The sequence below is a fragment of the Oryzias latipes genome, chromosome 16 (genome assembly GCF_053564925.1).
Source record: "Oryzias latipes strain Hd-rR chromosome 16, Olatipes_Hd-rR_3.1".
NCBI classification, from domain to species: Eukaryota; Metazoa; Chordata; class Actinopteri; order Beloniformes; family Adrianichthyidae; genus Oryzias; species Oryzias latipes.
In genome coordinates this window covers 13,494,280-13,515,900 of record NC_136252.1, presented here as the reverse complement: position 1 = coordinate 13,515,900, position 21,621 = coordinate 13,494,280, and the positions used below count along the sequence as shown (strand labels likewise).

The 21,621-nt window shown below is 41.1% G+C and overlaps 1 long non-coding RNA gene and 1 pseudogene across 2 annotated transcripts in view; one reads left to right on the top strand and one right to left on the bottom strand.

The window, feature by feature from the left end:
* LOC105357345 (uncharacterized) overlaps positions 1-12,006 on the bottom strand; it is a 28,081-nt gene extending 16,075 nt beyond the window's left edge. Inside the window, exon 1 of the long non-coding RNA XR_002874926.2 lies at positions 11,829-12,006. This is a non-coding gene — a long non-coding RNA (uncharacterized LOC105357345). The remainder of the gene's footprint in view (positions 1-11,828) is intronic.
* Positions 11,438-21,606, top strand: LOC144984572 (uncharacterized; annotated as a pseudogene). The gene is made up of 9 exons (XR_013648371.1): positions 11,438-11,730; positions 12,401-15,422; positions 18,622-19,240; positions 19,322-19,534; positions 19,636-19,727; positions 19,796-20,122; positions 20,205-20,394; positions 20,818-20,939; positions 21,176-21,606. The product of XR_013648371.1 is annotated as an uncharacterized LOC144984572 (transcript).
* Positions 21,607-21,621: the final 15 nt, after the last annotated feature.

The window sequence follows — 21,621 nt, the reverse complement described above, 5'->3', positions numbered from 1 at the left end:
GATGGAAAAACTTTCTGCTGGACCTGGTCTGTTACCCTCGGTCGTTGGTGCAGCACTCCCACTGACTAAACCTCTGACTATTGATAATCCTGTAGTACATAACTCGCATAAAAACTGCCATCAATTCAGGAAACATTTTGGTTACTTAGGGATGAGCCTGCAAGTTCCAATAGCATCCAATACATTTTTCCAACCTTTGTTGTTGGATGCTGCATTTCAGAGGTGGCGGCGACACGGTTTGACGACCTTTAACGATTTATTTTTTGATAATCAATTTGCCACTTTTCAGCAACTGGTCGACAAATATAATGTTTTTTTAGATACTTGCAGGTGCGTCATCTCATCATGACCTCCATCACAGGGTTCCCTATTAAACCTCCTCAAAATACTCTGGATAACATTTTGATCTTCAATCCCACCCGGAAGAAATCCATATCTAAATTGCTTGGCATGATCTCAGCCATAGAGTCTTCCTCGATGCTAACCATTAAAACATATTGGGAGCAGGATCTTGATGAAACCATTAATGAAACAGACTGGGAAAATATAGTGAGGAACATCAACTCATCCTCGATTTGTGCAAAACACTGTCTATTGCAGTTTAAGGTTGTGCATCGTGCTCACCTCTGTAAAGCCAGATTAGCCCAAATGTACCCACAAATTGATCCACTGTGTAACAGATGCAAATCAGCAGAGGCCACACTAGTTCATACTTTTTGGTACTGCCCCAAAATACAGTGCTTTTGGGGAAATATATGTGAGGCACTTAGCTGCATCTTGGGAGTCCAACTGACTTTAAACCCACTTGTATTTCTGTTTGGAATAAACAGCGGGGCTCCGACATTGCCTCCAGGTGGTCAGAGAATCATTACTTTTACAACTTTACTAGCTCGACGCCTCATTCTGCTTAAGTGGAAGGATGCTGCCCCACCCACTTTATCACATTGGATTCAAGATGTGCTTTACCATCTTAAGCTTGAAAAAATAAGATTTACTGTAAGACAATCAGAGCATAAATTTTATAAGGTATGGAGACCATTTCTCAACTTTTGATGTGGTGCAGCGGTAGGGCGGTCGACCCATGATCATAATATTGCAGGTTCGATTCCCGCCTTGCACGCCCATGTGTCGAAGTGTCCTTGGGCAAGACACTGAACCCCACCTTGCCTCTGGTGGGAGGTTGGCGCCAGTGTTCGGCAGCGGAGCCGCCGCCAGTGTGTGAATGTGTGTGTGAATGTGTGTGTGCATGGGTGAATGGGACTGTGACTGTAAAAGCGCTTTGGGCCTTCGTAAGAAGGTAGAAAGCGCTATATAAGTATACGCCATTTACCATTTACCATTTTATAGTTTACCATCTACAAGTGTAACAGAATGATGCCGTTTTTCTTTTTCTTCTTCTTTACGTGTGTATTAATATATTTGCACTTTACTTGTTTTTTTGTAATGTATATGCTATTTAACCTATACTGTGACAGATTTTATATATTCATGTTTCTGCTTATAACTTGCACCATTTTATTTCCTTATATTTCCATTACTAAAATTGATATTGGTGTATATGACACTGACAGCAGCAGGGGGTGGGGGACTGGGTTTTCAGTTTGTTTGTTCTATGTTTTAAAACGGAAAACTTAATAAATATATAAAACACTAAGAAAGGTGAAATTTGGAGAAACGAAAGAAAGAGCTGAAGAGAAGTTTGCTAAAGAAAAGAGCTGACGGAGCGAAGCACGAAAAAGGCGCAAAAAGCAAAAAGCTAACTAACAACATGGCTAACAGACTGGCCTGACAGACAAGACAACTAGCCCAGCTAGTATTTGACGGTTCAGAGGAAAGATATGAACTGTGGGAAACACGTTTCCTCTGACATTTACACAGCTTGAAGCTTAAGGAAACCATTCTTAATGAACCTGTGACCGATGAGCAGCTAGCTAATGATCAAAGCAAGAATGCCGACTGCTATGCGGAGCTAATACGGCTAATCGACGAAAAGAGCTTGTCGCTCATCAGACATGAAGCCGCGGACAAAGGCAGAGAAGCTCTGAAGATTCTGAGAGACCACTACTCGGGGAAGAGTAAACCCAGAATCATAAACCTCTACACAGCACTAACGAGGCTGAAGATGGCCGAAAATGAGTGCGTGACGAATTACATGATAAGGGCGGAATACACGATCACAGCTCTACGTGATGCCGGGGAGAATATGAGTGATGGACTGCTCATCGCCATGATCCTAGGTGGACTCCCCGACTCATTTAAACCACTCGCCGTGCACATAACTCAGAATGAAGATAAAGTAACTTTCACAGACTTCAAGAAGAGGTTAAGAGTCTATGAAGAGGCAGAAAAAATGAGCAAGGCAGAATCAACAGACGTGATGAAAACCTACGCAAAACAAGAACAGACGAAAAATAAAGCCCGCACCTACCCCAGAAAAGAAGAAGAGGCTGAAGTGACATGCTACAAATGTGGAAAAAGAGGACACATAGCAAGAAGATGCCAACAAAAGGTGTGGTGCAACTTTTGTAAAAGTAACACACATAAAGAGACACTATGTAATAAAAAGGGGAGACAAGACGACGTCCGGAAGGTGATGGAGCACGTGAGTGGAAGAACAGACCACTTCTTCAAGGCCAAAGCAGAGACACCAGCAAGCAAAGTGAAGATGAAGGGCATCATGGTCGTCGCAGGCGCCACATCCCACATCGTGAATGACATCAGGAAATTCACCGACTTTGATGAGTCCTTCAATCCAGAGAAGCACACGATGGAGTTAGCTGACGGGACGAAGATCAACGGAACAGCGCAACGCAGAGGAACAGCGTTGATACACTTGGTAGACTGCACTGGACAGCAGCACCGGGCACATCTGAGAGATGCCCTCTTCATGCCAACGTGCCCCTATGACATCTTCTCAGTGGCAAGAGCAGCAAGTGAGGGGACAACCATCACATTCAAGAAAGGAGAAAGCCACCTGATAACGAAGAGCAGATGCAGGTTTGATATTCATGAAAATGAAAAACTGTACTATTTACCCACTGTGACAGTGACAAATGTAAAGCAATTCCTGATATTCAAGGTTGGCATGAAATCATGGGTCTTTGCAATTTTGACGACATGAGAAAGTTGCAAAGTGTGGTCAAAGGAAAGGAAGTAAAAGGGGATGTGCATAAACAGGTGAACCCATGCAGAGTGTGTACAGAAGGTAAAACCACTCAGACAAGAAACAGGGAATCAGATGTAAAGGCTGAAAAACCACTACAACTAGTACATACAGATCTAGCTGGTCCTATGCAAACTAGTTTAGATGGGTACAGATACGCACAGTCTTTTACTGATGACTACACGGGGACCGTTTTTGCATATTTTCTTAAAGCTAAAAGTGATGCAATTGGTGCAACTGAAAAGTTTATAGCTGATGTAGCACCATACGGTGAAATAACGTGCATTCTTTCTGACAATAGCACTGAATTCACAAGTCAAGATTTTCAGACACTTATGACCAAAAACAGAATCAGACACGAAAGGTCTGCACCGTACTCACCTCATCAAAATGGCACAGCAGAAAGGGGCTGGCGTACTCTTTTGGAAATGAGCAGATGTTAACTGATGGAAAGCGGGTTGCCAGATAAGTTTTGGAACTACGCAATGCAGACAGCAGCTTATATCAGGAACAGGTGTTACAGCAGACGCACCAAGAAAACCGCTTATGAGATGTTAACAGGAAAACAACCAAATATTGCTAACATGCATACATTTGGATCCACATGTTTGGCTTACAAACAAGATAAAGGGAAGTTTGAGTCAAGATGTAATGAAGGAGTTTTTGTTGGATATGACAAGTATAAACCAGCTTACCTAGTCTATTACCCGAATGAAAGTAAAGTCCAGAAGAGAGGCTGGTAAAGTTCATTAATAGGGCTACAACTGAAATAGAAACACAAACAACAGAACCATTTTTGGAGTGTGTTGATGGAATGTTTCCTAAAGAAACAAATGATGATGATCCAACAGAGATGGAAAAAGAAATGGAAAAAAATGTTGACTGTGAGGTTCCTGAAACTCTCACAGAAGAGACAGAGCAATCCTGTGTGGGGAAACCCCGGGAGACAGCTCAAAGAAAGAATCCGACTCGAACCAAAAAAAACCGGCTTATCTCCAAGACTATGACACTGAATGTAACGACAATCTCCAAATGTGTGTAGATTTCTGTTACAGAGCAAAACGTGATCTCCCCAATACCTACCAGGAAGCAGTAGCATCAGCAGAGTCAGAGCAATGGAAGATTGCTATGGAGAAAGAAATGAAGTCACTGATAGACAACAAGACTTTCACCCTTACTAAATTACCTGCAGGCAGGAAAGCAGTGGGGGGAAGGTGGGTCTATGCGGTTAAAACAGACATTGACGGAGGTGATAAATTTAAAGCAAGGTTTGTGGCTAAAGGCTATAACCAAAAAGAAGGGACAGATTTCAGTGAGACTTTTTCACCCACTGCAGACATGACAAGTGTAAGGATAGTAATGCAAAAAGCAGCACAGGAAGGTTTAATCCTACACCAAATGGATGTAAAGACAGCCTATTTGCATGCTCCAATAGACTGTGAAATATTTGTGGATCAACCAGAAGGTTTTGAGAAGAAAATGAAATCAGGTCAAAAACTTGTGTGTAAGCTACATAAGTCACTTTACGGGCTAAAATAATCAGGTCGAAACTGGAACTTATTGCTACACAAGTATTTGACAGAAAACGGTTTTGAACAGAATCCTGCAGATCACTGTCTCCATTCTATGAAAAGGGAGGATGAAAAAGTGATCCTTGTGATTTGGGTTGATGATATTATTCTGCCTGGAAGCAGCGAACTGGCTCTAAGTGATGTAAAGCAAATGTTAACTGACAGATTTAAAATGAAGGATTTGGGAAGATTGAAATACTTTTTGGGTATTGATTTCCATCAAAACGAAAACAAAGTCAAAATGTCGCAGAAAAGATACATAAATAAGATGTTAGAAAGATTTGGAATGGAAGACTGCAAACCAAGGGAGACACCTTGTGAACAGAAACTGGTCTATTCTGACAAAGGAAAGAAAATGACAGACGTAAGGAAGTACAGGGAAGCAGTAGGAAGTCTAATCTACTTGTCAACTTGTACTAGGCCTACTCACTGGCCTAGATGGATGCAGCTATGCAAAGACTGAAGTGTTTGAAGACAATCAAGGCACCATAGCTCTTTCTAAAAACCCTGTAAACAGACAGAGGTGCAAGCACATTGACATCAAATACCATTTCATCAGAGAGATCGTGACAAGTGGTAAAGTTTTGTTAAACTACCGTCCAACTGATAAAATGACAGGTGATGTGATGATTAAGCCAGCAAAAAAGCTGAAATTACAAAGGTTTTCCCAGAATTTGTTTGGTGTTTAATGTGTTAATGTGAAACAGATAAGTGAATCAAAATTTAACACAGTGACAGGGAGACTCGTCAGCGTTTTTGGCAGAGAGTAGAGGTGGCGAGGAAGAGAGGACTCAAGGCCTTTTAAAAGGACGGCTACGCGGTCATTGATGGTCATCCGGTCACAGCATGAAACCAACACTCCTTCATCTAGACTGAATGGGCAAATACATCTTCCTGAAGGAGAAGAGAGAAAATAAATCCAAAGCTGGCATGTTATTGTGTTGAATAATTTTACAGCTTTGAGGAAACAGATTAAAAAATGTGAAAATGCATTACAGTAAACCCTTGTTTTTCGCGGGGGTAACGTTCCAAAAAGAACCCGTGATAGGCAAAATCTGTGAAGTAGAAACCTTTGTGTTTTTTCTTACAATTAATATACAATTAAATACTCTATTATACATTAAAAAGAAAGAACAAACCATTTCACAGGCTCAAGCATTTGTTTCACAAATAAAAGTACTTTAGAAATGTTTTTTTTAACAAATAACTTCTGTACTGTACTGTCAAATAATAATTTTAATCATCGATGAAAATAGAAGGTGTCAAATCGCGGAGATTAGCCCCGCCCACCGCGACCCGAGTAATTGGATTAAACAGGAAAAAATTTAAAATGATTATAAAAAGATACAAAGTACAGTGGGACAAATAGTGACTCAGATGTATTTTACTGCTCTACAGACTGAGCCGCTGCATCCTGACTCCGCTCTGCAGTGTTTTCTTCTTCTGAAGCCCGCGGTGCAGGTGTGTTTGTTCAGGAGAAGAACATAGTGATGGGCAGTTGTTGTTGCTCTTTTTTCTATGGGTTTTAGAGAAACTAGAAATTGCAAGAGAATTTGCACGTACGTGTTGTAAATTTGGCAAGCTGATTTACGTACGTGTACATATTAAACTGCAATGTTTGACGCACAGGTAGAGAAGAAGCAGAGTGACTTTTTAGCCAATCAGAATGCAGAACACAATGCACGATGCAAAACCGTGAAGTAGCGAAACCGTGAAAAGTAAACCGTGTTATAGCAAGGGATCACTGTATAGCCCTTTATGGAGTTAATTGCTTTCTAGCTATTTTTTATGGTTCTTTCTTTGTTATCTTTAAATGTTAGTGGTTTTAAGAATGTAACAAAGCGGAAGGCAATTTTTCTTTACTGTAAGGCACAAGTTAACGTTAACTGTTTTTTCTTTCAAGAGACACACAGTAGTGAAGAAGATTTTGATTTTTGGAAATCTCAGTGGGGCAGTGGAAACATTTATTTATCTCATGGAAGTCCTCGTTAAGCAGGAGTGGCAATTTTCTTACATAGTTTTGATGGTAAAATTGTTGATCATAAAAGTTACAGAGAAGGTCATTGGCTAATGGTTAGCATTGAGGTGGACGACACTAAATATATTGCTGTTAACATTTATGGTTTCAATAATAGAACAAAAAATCAGAAATTCCTTACAAACATAAATCACAAGATAATCAACTGGAAACAGATGTATGCAACTGACGAGGTTATTGTTGCTGGTGATTTCAATGTAGTACCAGATGAAAACCAAGACAGAAATCCAACTCAACATAACTCTCCTCGTTTCAATAAAATTATTTCTGAATTTTTTTAAATCTCTCGACCTTATCGACATTTGGCGTAGACAAAATCCAAATATGCTTCAATATACCTGGAATAACTCTCAACACTCTCAACGCTCAAGGATAGATTACTGGTTAGTAACAAGTAAGTTAACATTTTCAACCTTGAACTGTAATATCTCCCACTCTCCTCTCACTGACCTTTGTGCTATCACTTTGACTCTTTCCCCTGAAAAAAAAATCAACCAAAAAATGGAACATCTCACTGGAAATTCAATAATAACCTTTTTAAATAACACAAACTTTTGTAAAAAAAAATCAAATCACTCATTTCTGAAATAAAAGAAATACAATACCTATCTCCTATTAACAGATGGGAGTGGTTAAAATTCAATATTAGAAAAACTGCGAATGTAGAAGGAAAAATTTTGGCTAGGAAAAAAAGACAAGAACAGACTGAAATAATTTCCAAATTAAACATTTTGTGTAATTTAACTCAACTGAGTGAGGAGAATGTCATTGATATTAACAAATTGCAATCTAAATTGCAATTTTCCGGTTCCGGGTTACACGGCAGGACGCGTGGCGTGCCTTTCTGCGAATACAACTATCTTCAAATTACTTAAAAGGTTGATTTTCCCCAAAAAAGAGAGCTGACCATGCCCCCGAAGAAACCCCAGGAATACGAAGACCTCAAAAAGACTCTTGACATTATTCAAGAAACGCTGAAAAGTTTTATGGAACAAGTGTCGGCTAAGCTAACGCCACTATGGGAGATGATGGAAGAGTTCCGAAGATTTCGGGCTCAAAACGAGCAGCGAGAAAACTGGGTCGAGATTCTGGAGAAAAGACTGGACGATGTGGAACAGCAAGTAAGGATGAATAATGTCATTCTCACTGGAGTACCATTCAAGCCTCGAGCTAGCACTGCTAATGCTAGCGTAGCTAGCAGTGCTACTAATACGGAGATTGGTGCAGCGTCTTTGGAGCTGCAAATTCATTCATTTCTCACATCTAAAGGGATTTCCCTGGATCTCAATACCATCGAGACCTGCCACCTGCTCCCCAGGAGAAAGGAGACGGATAAACCAGCGAGCCTCATCAGGTTTGTGAATCACAAACACAAGCTAGCTTTGATGACCCAAAGGAAACACCTGAAAGGTGCTTATCTGAACGACCATCTGACCAGAAGGAATGCTGAAATCTCAAAACATGCACGGCTTCTCAGGAAGCGTAAGCAGATTGAGAACACTTGGGTTAAAGGCTGCAGGATTTATGTCAAACCGCTCGGTCCAGAGGACCGGTCCAAGGTTCTGGTGGTGAACACCATGAAAGACTTTGAAAAGTTTTTGATCAGGGTCGTCTGAAACAACGTGGAGTAATAAACCAAAGAGCCAAATAATTTCAAGAAATATGACACGTGGATGCATCACTTTTTCTGTATGTCTGACGTAACCTGAATAACAGCAGAGTTCTGACCTGCAGACAACTTGACCTCAACTTTCACCGCAGCTGATATCAGCTGAAGAAGGATATGGACCTGAATCTAATGTCTGCAGACATAACATGGAAGAGAACTATTAACTGTTTTGAACCCAGAAGATCAGCTGTTATCAGTAAATAAATAAAAAATACCAACCTTGGACAATCAACAGTTATGGACCCTTTTTAATTTTCCCCTACAGCATTACTTTATTATAAAATAAAAAAATAAAATAAAATAAAAATACAAAAAAAATATTAAAACAAAGTAAAACAAATGATTAATCACTTATTGAAAATTGTAAAATTGATTGACTTTTAATGATATTACTTCACTTTCTCCAAAACTTGATAAATTGATTCAAAAATCTTTCCTAATGTAGCATAATTTTGCACATATTTTTAACTTTTGATACTCGATGAAATTTTGCTATGAAAATTCCTGAAACAGTGTTGTGTCTACTTTACTGATATAGTATTATGTTTAATTCATATGAATGGCTTTTATAAGTAACATAATCTGCATATATTTCAGATGACTGATCTGCATTTGCCACGTTGATTTCTAAAATAGTTTGACGTAATACTTAAGTAATTCATCTTTGTCATGTGCTTTATCGATATCTTATGATTTTTAATTCTGTTTGATAAAAACTGGGAACCGGATATTGATAAATCATGTAATAAAATGGTTACAGTATAACGGGGTGGGATTATATAAGTTGGCTTCCTTCCACTCCCTTTCAAGCAATATTTATTAATATGTCTAATTATCCTAAGTTTGATTAGTTATTGTATGAATGTATAACTGATGTTTATATTGCTGTTGTGTATTATTTCTACTTAATTGCTTGAAATAAACCATTTCAAATCAAAATGGAACAGTGGACCAACTCTGCACCCTATCGAGGGTACTGGAGGGATTGTGGGAGTTCGCTTACCCAGTCCATATGTGTTTTGTGGATTTGGAAAGGGCGTTCGACCGCGTCCCCCATGGTGTCCTATGGGGGGTGCTCTGGGAGTATGGGGTCCGGAGAGCTTTACTGAGGGCTGTCCGGTCTCTGTATGACCGGAGTAGGAGATTGGTTCGCATAGCCGCCAGTAAGTCAGACCTGTTCCCGGTCCACGTTGGACTCTTGCAGGGCTGCCCTTTATCACCGGTTATGTTTATAGTTTTTCTAGACAGAATTTCTAGGCGCAGCCAGGGGTCAGAGGGGATCTGGTTTGGGGACCACAGGATTTCCTCTCTGCTTTTTGCAGATGATGTTGTCCTGTTGGCTTCATCGAGCCAGGACCTCCAGCGTGCATTGGGGCGGTTTGCAGTCGAGTGTGAAGCGACTGGGATGAGGGTCAGCACCGCTAAATCTGAGGCCATGGTTCTATGCCCCCAGGTGGAGGAGTTTAAATATCTGGGGGTCTTGTTCACGAGTGAGGGAAGACCGGAGCGTGAGATCGACAGGCGGATTGGAGCAGCGTCCGTAGTTTTGCGGTCGCTGTACTGGTCCGTTGTGGTGAAGAGAGAGCTGAGCCGAAGAGCAAAGCTCTCAATTTACTGGTCGATCTTCGTTCCAATACTCACCGGAACGAGGTCCCGAATACAAGCAGCTGAAATGAAATTCCTCCGTAGGCTGGTTGGGCGCTCCCTTGGAGATAGGGTGAGAAGCTCGGTCACCCGCGGAGAGCTCGGAGTAGAACCGCTTCTCCTCCACATCTAAAGGAGCCAGTTGAGGTGGCTCGGGCATCTAGTCCGGATGCCTCCTGGACGCCTCCCTGGAGAGGTGTTCCGGGCATGTCCCACTGGGCGGAGGCCCCGGAGAAAACCCAGGACGCTGGAGAGATTACATCTCTCGGCTGGCCTGGGAACACCTGGGGGTCCCCCCAGAGGAGCTGGAGGAAGTGGCTGGGGCGAGGGAAGTCTGGGCATCTCTGCTCAGTCTGCTGCCCCTGCGACCCGGTTCCGGATAAGCAGATGAAGATGGATGGAAAAAAAAAAGTCTCTTCGAACAAAAGTTGGTTTATCAGAAGGTTACCTAAAGTCGGGCAAATCTGGTAAAAATGTTGTTGATATATTTGTGTTTGACCTGCTTCTCTCTCTTATTTTTTTAATTGTGCAGTATACTAGGGAGGTGCATAGGCTGCCGGATGTTCTCGGGGTCCTTCAGGGTCCTTGGACCAATGATGACGTCACACTATCTGATTGGCTGTAAATTGCCACGACGTCGCCGTTTTTTTTTTTTTTTTTAACTTTTTTGACAATTGAGGTATCATACATTAAATAACGAACAATAACAATGTAATCAACATTACATCGAAGATCAATCATCACTGCCAAACATAACACATTAACATAGAAAATAAAGAATATAGGGGAAAAAAAGAAACAATGAACATAACACACAAATAGATAATAACAGATAAGTAAAATAAAGGAACATGTAACCAATCTAAATAGTCTAATATAAGTTAGGGGTACTCGTGAAGTTTGTATTTCTGAACAAAACTAAGCAATTTCAAGCCATTCTTCTTTTTCATATAATGAAGTGATTGAAAGTAAAAACAGAGCTCTTTATGAAATGTTACAAAAAGTAGTTTGGTCTTCAAAAATTTATTTTTGTGTATATAAAATTTTTCTTGCAATATCAGGATATTAAGAACTGTATTTTCTGGTCTATTATATGATACCACACCGAATAGAATTTTTTTTGAGTGTAAATAAACTGGCACTGCAATTTTGGAAGAATACCAAAAGCAGAACTCATCCCAGAATGTTTTTATAATTCCACAGTTAAAGAATAAATGATCCACCGTCTCAATGTCATTCAAACAAAAACTGCAGTCATTCTCTTCAAACCCAAAACAAATCCTTTAAAATTCCTTAGATGGGTACGACGTCGCTAAGTAGTAAACGCTAAACGTAAAATCGCTGTAGATGTTGCTGTAGGGTGACGTCATCATTGGTCGAAGGACCCCCAAAGGACCCCGGGAACCTGTGAAAGTCTTTGCCACAACAGTGAGCTTGACTACACGCGAGGCTGCAGGACCAGTCTCTGTTCAAACGGACATAACTTTCTCGAGTGATCGTCTAAAGTTGGGCAAATCTTTTAAAAACTTACTCGACATATTTGTCGTTTTACTTCCTTCCCATTTCTTTTTTGACCGTGCAGTATTACTACCTAAATTTTTCGGCAAAAACTTCGGTTGTCAGAAACCACTTCGCATATTTTAAGGTGAGTATCTTGAATTATAATGTTGCCACTAAATTATTTTTATATGTGTTTTATTCATCTCCTGCAAATTCCATGACAAAATTCAAGTCTGCAAATACCTTTTTTAACTATGGAAGTGCGCGTTGTGGATGTCCGCCGCCTCCGCCATGATGGAAATTCTCTGTTTAAAGGGCGCACAATACTCTTTCGTAATTCTGTTATTTTCTATAATCGCCATGTAAAATCAGCTTGAACTTACTTTTAAGACTTATTTTTACGAATCAACAACAGTTAAATGTTATTTTAACGTTGGATTACTGAGATTTAAGTAGATTGATTTTAGGCCTTCACAGAGGTTTAGATTGGAGTCTCGTGGTCACGTGGTCGGTTTCTAGCAAGGCGATTTGCTTCTACCGTTGTTTACAATCATACAGGAGCACATGTAACTGAGTAAATGCCAGGAAGACGTTGTATTTTTATTTATTTAAAAAAAAAACCCTAATCAAGAACTTTAAAAAATATATTATTTTTAATAATTATTTTTATAATTTTTTATTTTTCAGACTGTAAAATTTTTCTTTTCTTTTCATTTTTTAAAAAATCTTAAGTCATCATGTGTTTTCACATTTGATTTCTATGTAAAATTGGATCTGCCATTAGTTATTAATATTTTATCTTTCTGTGCTTTCAGAGCTTAACAGCATGCCTCCAAAGAAGCCTGGGTTAGTAGTTGAATTTATTGCTGAGAAGTATGGCAACATCCCAGATGCTCCACCATTGAGGAATGGGCATGTTTTACACATTTTCTTCCAGCAAAAGCGTAAAATTACTCACACCATTCAGCAAATATCCAAGATCTTAGGATCAAATGTTGTTGTGAAACCATGGCAGATTAATTATTTGCTGAAAAAAACAATAAGAAAATACCAACATTTCACACGTGAAAGTGACAAGCAGCATTTTCAGGATGTGTGTGACCAAGTATTTACTTTGCACACCTTAGCTCAGCCTTCTCCTGATAAGGCCCCATCAGTTTCAGATGAATCTCAATTGTCTCATCCATCTACGTCTCAGTTTGAGGTCTCATCTCCAGCCATAATGACTTTATCACCTCTAACTGTTTCGGAGCTCACTGCTGGGGAAGAATCATGCACCAGCTCCACTCAGTCACCTGCTGTATCTGTGCGAACATCACCGAGAATCGCCTTAACTCCCGAGTTCCAAAGAATCAAAAGGAGACTTTCATTTGCAGTGATGACCAAATCTGACATGAAAAAGAAATGTCGTGATTCTGTGAAGTCTTTGCAGGAGAAATTAAAATCAAGCCGTGTGCAACAAGTGAAATACCTCAACCAGGACATAAAACGTAAAAAAATGCTAATTGCCAAGAAGAATGACATGATATGTCTGTTGAGAAAAGAGATCAAAAGGGGACCCGGCATGGAACAATTAGTTTCGTTGAGGAAACAGTTGTCTTATGAGAAGAAAAAGAACTTGCAGTTAAAGAAATATCGTAAATGCAAAAAGGTTGCTGAAACTTCTGCTTCTGCGGAAAGTGATGATTCCCGGGGTCTCATTGCAGCGGAAACGGTTAATGTACAGAGTCAACGAATCAGGGAGTTAGAAAATGAGAATCTTGTTCTGCAGGAAAAGGTGGAGGCGTTGACAAATAGACAGCGTCAAATCTTTGTAAGAGAAGGTAAAATCTATCCATTTGATCTTAGAATGGTTGTTTATGATCATATTTTGAATAATGTACCCACCAGAAGTATCCCCAGTCTGATTCAGAAATGGGCACAAAGGGCCGGTTTTACACTTGATACTGTACCTAGTAAATCAACTGTGGAACAAATGGTTAGAGAATTGGGTGTTGTCTCTGATTTTCAGGTTGCTGAGTTTTTGTTGAGCAACCAAGAGCTCACGTTGGGTTTTGATGCTACGACCCAGGAAGGGGTTCATGTAAATGAAATCCACTTCACTAGTGCCTGTGATTGTTTAATTATGTCCCTTGACCTCCTGCCTGGTGGCACTGCTGAAGATTACCAGCTCCATATTCAGGAGTCACTAAATAGAGTGGCAGATGTTTACACTAAAATATATGATTGTAATTTTGAAAATATCAGGAAAACTATGATTGCCAATATAAAAAATACACTGACTGATCGTAGTGCGGTTAATCACGCCACTATTTCTCAGTTAGAGGAGGCATGGGGGGTGTCATTTAATGAACTGAACTGTCATCTGCACCCGTTAGAAACCATAGCCAGATCGTGCAGGTCAACTCTGAAGGATGCTGAGACAGTCAGAGGCAGTCTGTCAGGAAACGACTGCATTGCTGGAAATATTGTTCTTGCTGTCAACAAATTTAGGTACAAAGACGGTAAAGGTGACCCTAGGGGGTTTGTTTCATTTTTAGAAAAGTCTGGATTACCTAAAGGTCTTCTACCAAGGTACAGGGGGAACAGGTTGCATGTTTTGTTTGTCATCTGTGAGCAGCTGATGTACCACTACGATTTATTCTTAAACTTCTTCTCCACAGGAACTGTTTCCTGTAGTGATTTGCAGTCTGCCTTATTGTCTGACTTTGGTTCAGCCACTGGCAAGGTAGAAATGCAAGTGCTAGGTTTAATTGGCATATTTTTGTCTGGACCTTGGATGTCAAAATTTTATACTGCTGCTGCTACTCAGACTGTGAGCCACGTTGATGGGATTGAGACTGTGAGGAATGTCATTGAAACCATCAAGACTTATGTGGAGGTTCCTTTGGAAACATTAGTCTTGAAAAAGGACGTCTTTGGTGGGGAACTGCAGGCTTCGTCAGTGCAGAAGCTCCAAATGGAGCCAGCTGATAGGTCTCTCTTTGCCACCATGATGAGTGCATGTCTGGCACAGATTGTTGTAGCACTGGAAAGGCAGTACAGTCGATATTTCAAGCTGGATATCAATGAAGTTCTCCGGAAAGAAACCGAGTCAGCCCGTTGCCACAACATTGACGCTGAGGCAGTAATGGGCATGTTCTCTGCAGCCAAAAGCCGTGCTCCGAATGCAACACTTTGTTTTATTTCGTCAAAGATAAGGGCTAAGAAGAACAGAACTTGTGACTATCTTGACAACCTTGATGCTAAGAAAAAGAATAAGCTATTGAATGTATCCATTTCTCTCGCACGACGACAGCGCTGTGTCGTTCGAAAGAAATGCTTTGAAATCAGGGACGAAATTATCCGCAGAGTTGCTGTGAAGACCCAAAAAAGGGCTTCTTCTGATAAAAACAAGCTGAAGACAGCACCAAAAAATCCCAAATTGACTCTTTCCAAAGACTTTCCCCATATTCAATATGTCAGCCAGCTCCAGCAATGGAGGAGCGGCACAGGAAGCGAGCCCAAGTCTGTTTCACCAGGGCTAAGCACCAACGTCCAGGGGGTCTTGAACACCTCCCTCCCGGCCCTGTGCTCGGCCATCCAGAGGCTGAAGTCAGCTCAAGAAAACTCGGACTTGAATGAGATCCGCAGGGCAGTCGCAGAGATCTACCAGCTGGTGGAGGAGGCCTGGGTTTTACCAGCCGTTGGACGTCAGGTGGCTGAAGAAATCTGCAATAGGATCCGGCTGGATGGAGGCCTGGAGCTCCTGCTGCTGCAGCTCCAAAAGACGCCTGAGGTGGAGATCATCCATGAGTCTGCAAAACTCCTGGAGCAGATACTGACCTCAGAGAACAGGTAATATTGATAAACTTTCACCCAAAAGTTGCAAGGCAAGCAGCTACTGATACCTCTACATGACAAATGTGACTTTAAATATCAAAATTCTCTAACTTTGTTTTGTTGTGTGCTAAGGATATATATTTTTTGCTTTTTCTGCAAAAAACAAACTTATCAGTAGCAAACACAGCGAGTGATATAAATTGGGGAACAACCCTTTAACTGCATGGGAAACAAAGAGTTAACTAGAGCCAAGTCAGTTCATAATGTGACCACTAGGGGATGTGTTGCACACAAGGTTAGCAGCTTTTTACTTCCGTCTCACACCGTTTAAACATACAACACAAATACACATACTTACAGAATAGCTACATATTTTAGTGTTTGGATGTTCAAGACAGCAGCTGTTCACCTTTCGGCACGTCCCTTCAGGGGTCGCCACAGCAAATCAGCTTTCAATGCGCCGCACAGGTGGTTTGGCAGAGATTTTTACACCAGATGCCCTTCCTGACACAACTCTGTAATATATCCAGCCTGGGGACCAGATACAAGTCTGGGCCCCCCTTGTGACTACATAGTTAGGCACTAGACAATAGCTGAAGGGTCTTTCCTTGGACCCACATTGGAATAATCGCCCCCACCTGAGAAACGAACCCTGGTTTCACATGCGCCAGTCCTACTTGCAGCCAGCTGAGCCATCCAGCCGCCCTTAGGACAGCAGGTTTGTGGGTGAATTTGAAAAAAAAAATGTATACTATACTCACATGGACCAAGGGGATTTGATTGACAGCTGACAAACAATTCTTTAGCTGTACAATGACATTATTTGGGATTTTTTTTCTCTACTTACTTTCAAAATGGGAGGTGGCTTTCAATTTTTCCGGTTCCGGGTTATACAGCAGGACGCATGGCGTGCCTCTCTGCGAATACAACTATCTTCAAATTACTTAAAAAGTTGATTTTTCTCCAAAGAAGAGAGCTGACCATGCCCCCGAAGAAACCCCAGGAATATGAAGAGCTCAAAAAGTCTCTTGACATTATTCAAGAAACGCTGAAAAGTTTTATGGATCAAGTGTCGGCTAAGCTAACACCGCTCTGGGAGATGATGGAAGAGTTCCGAAGATTTCGGGCTCAAAACGAGCAGCGAGAAAACCGGGTCGAGATTCTGGAGAAAAGACTGGACGATGTGGAACAGCAAGTAAGGATGAATAATGTCATTCTCACTGGAGTACCAATCAAGCCTCGAGCGAAGCTGAGTGCAGCAGGAGCTAGCACTGCTAATGCTAGCGCTAGCGTAGCTAGCAGTTCTAATACGGAGTTAGGTGCAGCGTCGCTGGAACAGCAAATACTTTCATTTCTCACATCTAAAGGGATTTCCCTGGATCTCAATACCATGGAGACCTGCCACCTGCTCCCCAGGAGAAAGGAGACGGATAAACCAGCGATCCTCATCAGGTTTGTGAATCACAAACACAAGCTAGCTTTGATGAACCAAAGGAAACAACTGAAAGGTTCGGCTGTTTATCTGAACGACCATCTGACCAGAAGGAATGCTGAAATCTCAAAACATGCACGGCTTCTCAGGAAGCGTAAGCAGATTGAGAACACTTGGGTTAAAGGCTGCAGGATTTACGTCAAACCGCTCGGTCCAGAGGACCGGTCCAAGGTTCTGGTCGTGAACACCATGAAGGACTTTGAGAAGTGCTTGATTACGGTTGTCTGAAACAACGTGGAGTAATAAATCAAAGAGCCAAATAATTTCAAGAAATATGACACCTGGAATCATCACTTTCTCTGTATGCCTGACGTAACCTGAATAGCAGCAGAGTTCTGACCTGCAGACAACTTGACCTCAACTTTCACCGCAGCTGATATCAGCTGAAGAAGGATATGGACCTGAATCTAATGTCTGCAGACATAACATGGAAGAAAACTATTAACTGTTTAAACCAAGAAAATCGGCTGTTATCAGTAAAAGAAGAAATGCCAACCTTGGACAATTCGACAGTTTATGGACCCTTTTTATTTTTCCCCCACAGCATTACTTTATTATATAAAAAAAAGAAAAATACAAAAAGAGTAAAACAAATGATTAATCACCTTTGAAAATTGTTAAATTGATTGACTTTTGATGATAGTACTTCACTAGCTCCTAAAATTGATAAATTGATTCAAAAATCTTTCCTAATGTAGCATAACTTTGCACATGTTTTTAACTTTTGATACTTGATGAAATTTTTGCTATGAAAATTCCTGAAACAGTGTTGTCTATTTTACTGATATAGTATTATATTTTAACATAATTTGCATATATTTCAGATGCTGCATTTGCCATGTTGATTTCTAAAATAGTTATTTTTGACGTAGTACTTAAGTAATTCATCTTTGGCATGTGCTTTATTGATACCTTATGATTATTAATTCTGTCTGATAAAACCTAGGAACCGGATATTGATAAATCTTGTAATAAAATGGTTATAGTATAACGGGGTGGGATTATATAAGTTCGCTTCCTTCCACTCCCTTTCAAGCAATATTTATTAATTATGTCTAATTATCCTAAGTTTGATTAGTTACCGTATGAATGTATAACTGATGATTATATTGTTTTTGTGTATTATTTCTATTTGATTGCTTGAAATAAACCATTTCAAATCAAAAAATCAAATCAAAATCAACCCAATACAAGCCAGTGGCCCATATGATAACATGCTTTATCCATATTCTTTAAAAGTCATTACTTGTGGTGAAGAGAGAGCTAAGTCAGAAAGCAAAGCTCTCAATTTACTGGTTGGTCTACGTTCCAATACTCACCTATGTGCTTTGGGGCATGACCTAAAGAATGAGGTCCCGCTCCTCGTACACATCAAGAGGTGCCAGTTGACGTGGCTCATGCATCTGCTCAAGATGCCTCCTGGGTGCTTCCCTGGGCTAGTACCACTGGGTGCGGCCCCCAGGGAAGAGCCAGGACTCGCTGGAGAGACTACATCTCACGGCTGGCCTGGTAACACTTCAGAGAAAGAATTCTGGGCCAGTTTTAGGGAACACTTTTCATTAAAAAATTCTTAAAATGTTATCTTTGAGTAAAAATTTTAGCAAATGTTTCTCCTTCTTTTCTGAAACTAAACACACTGATATTTTTTTGTGTGTGATTGATGCCTTTCATTAACGGTATTTGTATTTGATGGTGTCTGATTGCAAACGGTTGTTCCGACAGGGACTATGTTGCACGCCTGGGCCTGGGAGTCATCCTCAACCTGGCTCGACAGCAAGAGGATGCTCAGCTGGCTCGCAGTGTCTCCGGCATCCTACAGCACATGTTCAAACACACAGAGGAAACATCTGTCCACCTCATCTCCAACGGGGCCCTGGGTGCTCTCCTTTTTTGGTGTCGAGGCACAGATCCCACCGTGCTGCGCCACTGTGCCGTAGCGCTGTCAAACTGTGCCATCTACGGAGGCCACCGCTGTCAGCGGTTGATGATTGACAAGCAGGCGGCTGAGTGGTTCTTCCCTCTGGCTTTTTCTAAACAAGACGAGCTTATCCGCTTCCACGCCTGCCTGGCTGTGACCATGCTGGCTGCAAACCAAGAAATGGAGAGGGAGGTGGTGAAATCTGGGACTTTGGAGCTGGTGGAACCTTTCATTGCATCTCTGGATCTTGATGACTTTGCCTGCAGTTTATTGAACAACACCGATTGCATGCAGGGAAAGACTGCATCTGACCTCCAGCACCTCTTGCCTTTACTGGATGGCACAAGAGTGGAGGGAAAGTGCATTGCAGCCTTTTACATTTGTGTTGAGGCTAGTATCAAGTCCCGTCAACGCAACACTAAGGTATGAGCGCGAGGCTCATTTACCATAGACTTTAAATTACATCTGATACCATAAATTTTGTTTTGTCTTATGTATTCAAAGATATTTCAAGAGATCGGAGCAGTTCAGAGCCTGAAAAGAATCATCATGTACTGCACCAATGAGACAGCCTGTTCACTTTCCAAGAAGGCGCTAAGCATGATGGGAGAAGAAGTACCCAAAAGAATCTTCTCATCCGTCTCCAACTGGACAACCTGTGAAGTGCGGGTGTGGTTGCAGCAGGTTGGCTTCAGTGCTTATTGTGACCGTTTCCAGGTAAATAAGACAGGAAAATCATAAGAAAAAGGCATGGAGAACAGTAACATGTCGGAGCCCAAAGGCTAACTGGTCTGCTGGTGATGTGTGTTGCTGCACAGGAGCTTCAGGTGGATGGAGATCTCCTTCTGAACATGACGGATCAACACCTCAGCTCTGATTTGGGCATGACTGCAGGTCTCACCCGCGAGAGGTAAGACAATTGCACCTTTGTGTAAAGTTAGTGTTGTGTAAAAATGTGTTTTGTTAATCATCCTCCAGGTTTTTGCTAGAGTTACGAGTGCTGAAATCATATGCAGACTACTCCGCATGCGACCCAAACAACATGGCTGGCTGGCTGGCTGAGGTGGACCCTCGTTTCCGTCAGTACACCTACGGCATGGTCCAGGCAGGAGTCGATCGAAACACCGTCCTGAACCTCAATGATCACTACCTTCAGTATGACTGCCACATAGAAAATGAAGTCCACAGAGCAGAAATACTGTCCGCCAGCGGCAAACCATCCAAGCCATGCGACACAGACGAGCAGCCGCCAGGGCCCGACGTGTTCATCAGCTACTGCCGGACGACCGGCTCCCAGCTGGCCAGGTCAGGACTGAAAGTTGCTTTGCTTTTTTAGTTGACATAAGAATAAGATGATTTAAAAAAAACAACCTTTTGTCGTCTTTAGTCTTCTGAAGGTGCACCTTCAGGTCAGAGGATACAGTGTCTTTATAGACGTGGAAAACCTGGAGGCTGGCAAATTTGAGGGCAAACTGGTTCAGAGTGTGCAGCAGGCGAGGAACTTCATCCTGGTCTTGTCAGCCAACGCACTTGACAAATACATGGGAGACACTGGCATGAAGGATTGGATGCATAAGGTCAGAGGTTTTCTTTCTTTCATATGTAAATAAACATCCAAATGCTCGCCTGGACCGACCAAAAATGACACACTGTGTGAAAGACTTGATTAAACAAAATGTGAAAGTGTTCCCATTGTATGACATCACAAAAATGGTGCTAAATAACTGTCCATGAAACTAATGTCTTGTGTATAACTGATGTCTGAATGCCTCTGAGAATGAGATCATGACCTTGATGAAGGTCTTTTGGTTCATGTTTGTGGTTTTTTTAATCTGGTCTTTAATCCTGTAACAAAGTTTTTCATTCATGAAATAGTGAGGGCAACACTCTGATTACTGCTGAAATAAGTCACCAAGCCTTGGATTTGGTGATGATTGATGCAATTATTTTTTAAACATCAGATGAAACATTTTTAGTTAAAAATGTCTTTTTTGTTGCAGGAAATAGTCACAGCCCTGGCTTGTAAGAAGAACATTGTTCCTGTCGTGGATAATTTCATGTGGCCTGAACCCACGGCATTACCTGAAGACATGAGACCTATGCTCAACTTCAATGGCATCAAGTGAGTATCAGAACCTTCAGTTGTTGAAATAATTGAGTTTTTTCAGCATATAAAGCAACATTTCATGTATTTTGCCAAGAAATTAGAATTGTTTAAACAGATGTAATAGTTTGTTTTTGTGGTTTTATAATGGTAGTCTTTATCCACAGAACTTTAATCTGTAAAAGTAGGAAACTGTCAGATCTTCAAAATACATTTTCTTTCAATGCATTCATTTCCGCTTCTTCCTCATCCAGATGGTCTCATGAGTACCAGGAGGCCACGATTGATGAGATCCTCCGCTTCCTGAAAGAGCCAAGACCAAACTGACCATCCTGATAAGTCCAAAGAGCAGGAGAAGAAATAAGTCGACAGAAAATGCAGCAGGATAAAATACCATTTATGATGTCCCTTTCCACACATTATAGCCAAAAACTCAAATGGTTTTCCTTACTGCTAAAAACGCATGTGAAATGAAATATGTTTGGAGCTCACATAAATGCCTTGTAAATTATCCCAGTTTAAAATGTGAACACATGGAATTGAGTAAGGGAATTCAAGTACTTGTACAAACTTTATGCCTTCAATGTTATTGAAATGATACTGTTTTAAACGTATAACCAGTTGCAGTATGTACCTTTTGTATCTCAGGAAAAAAGCAGTAATAAATCAGCAGGCACCCAGAGAATCCACCAACCCTTCA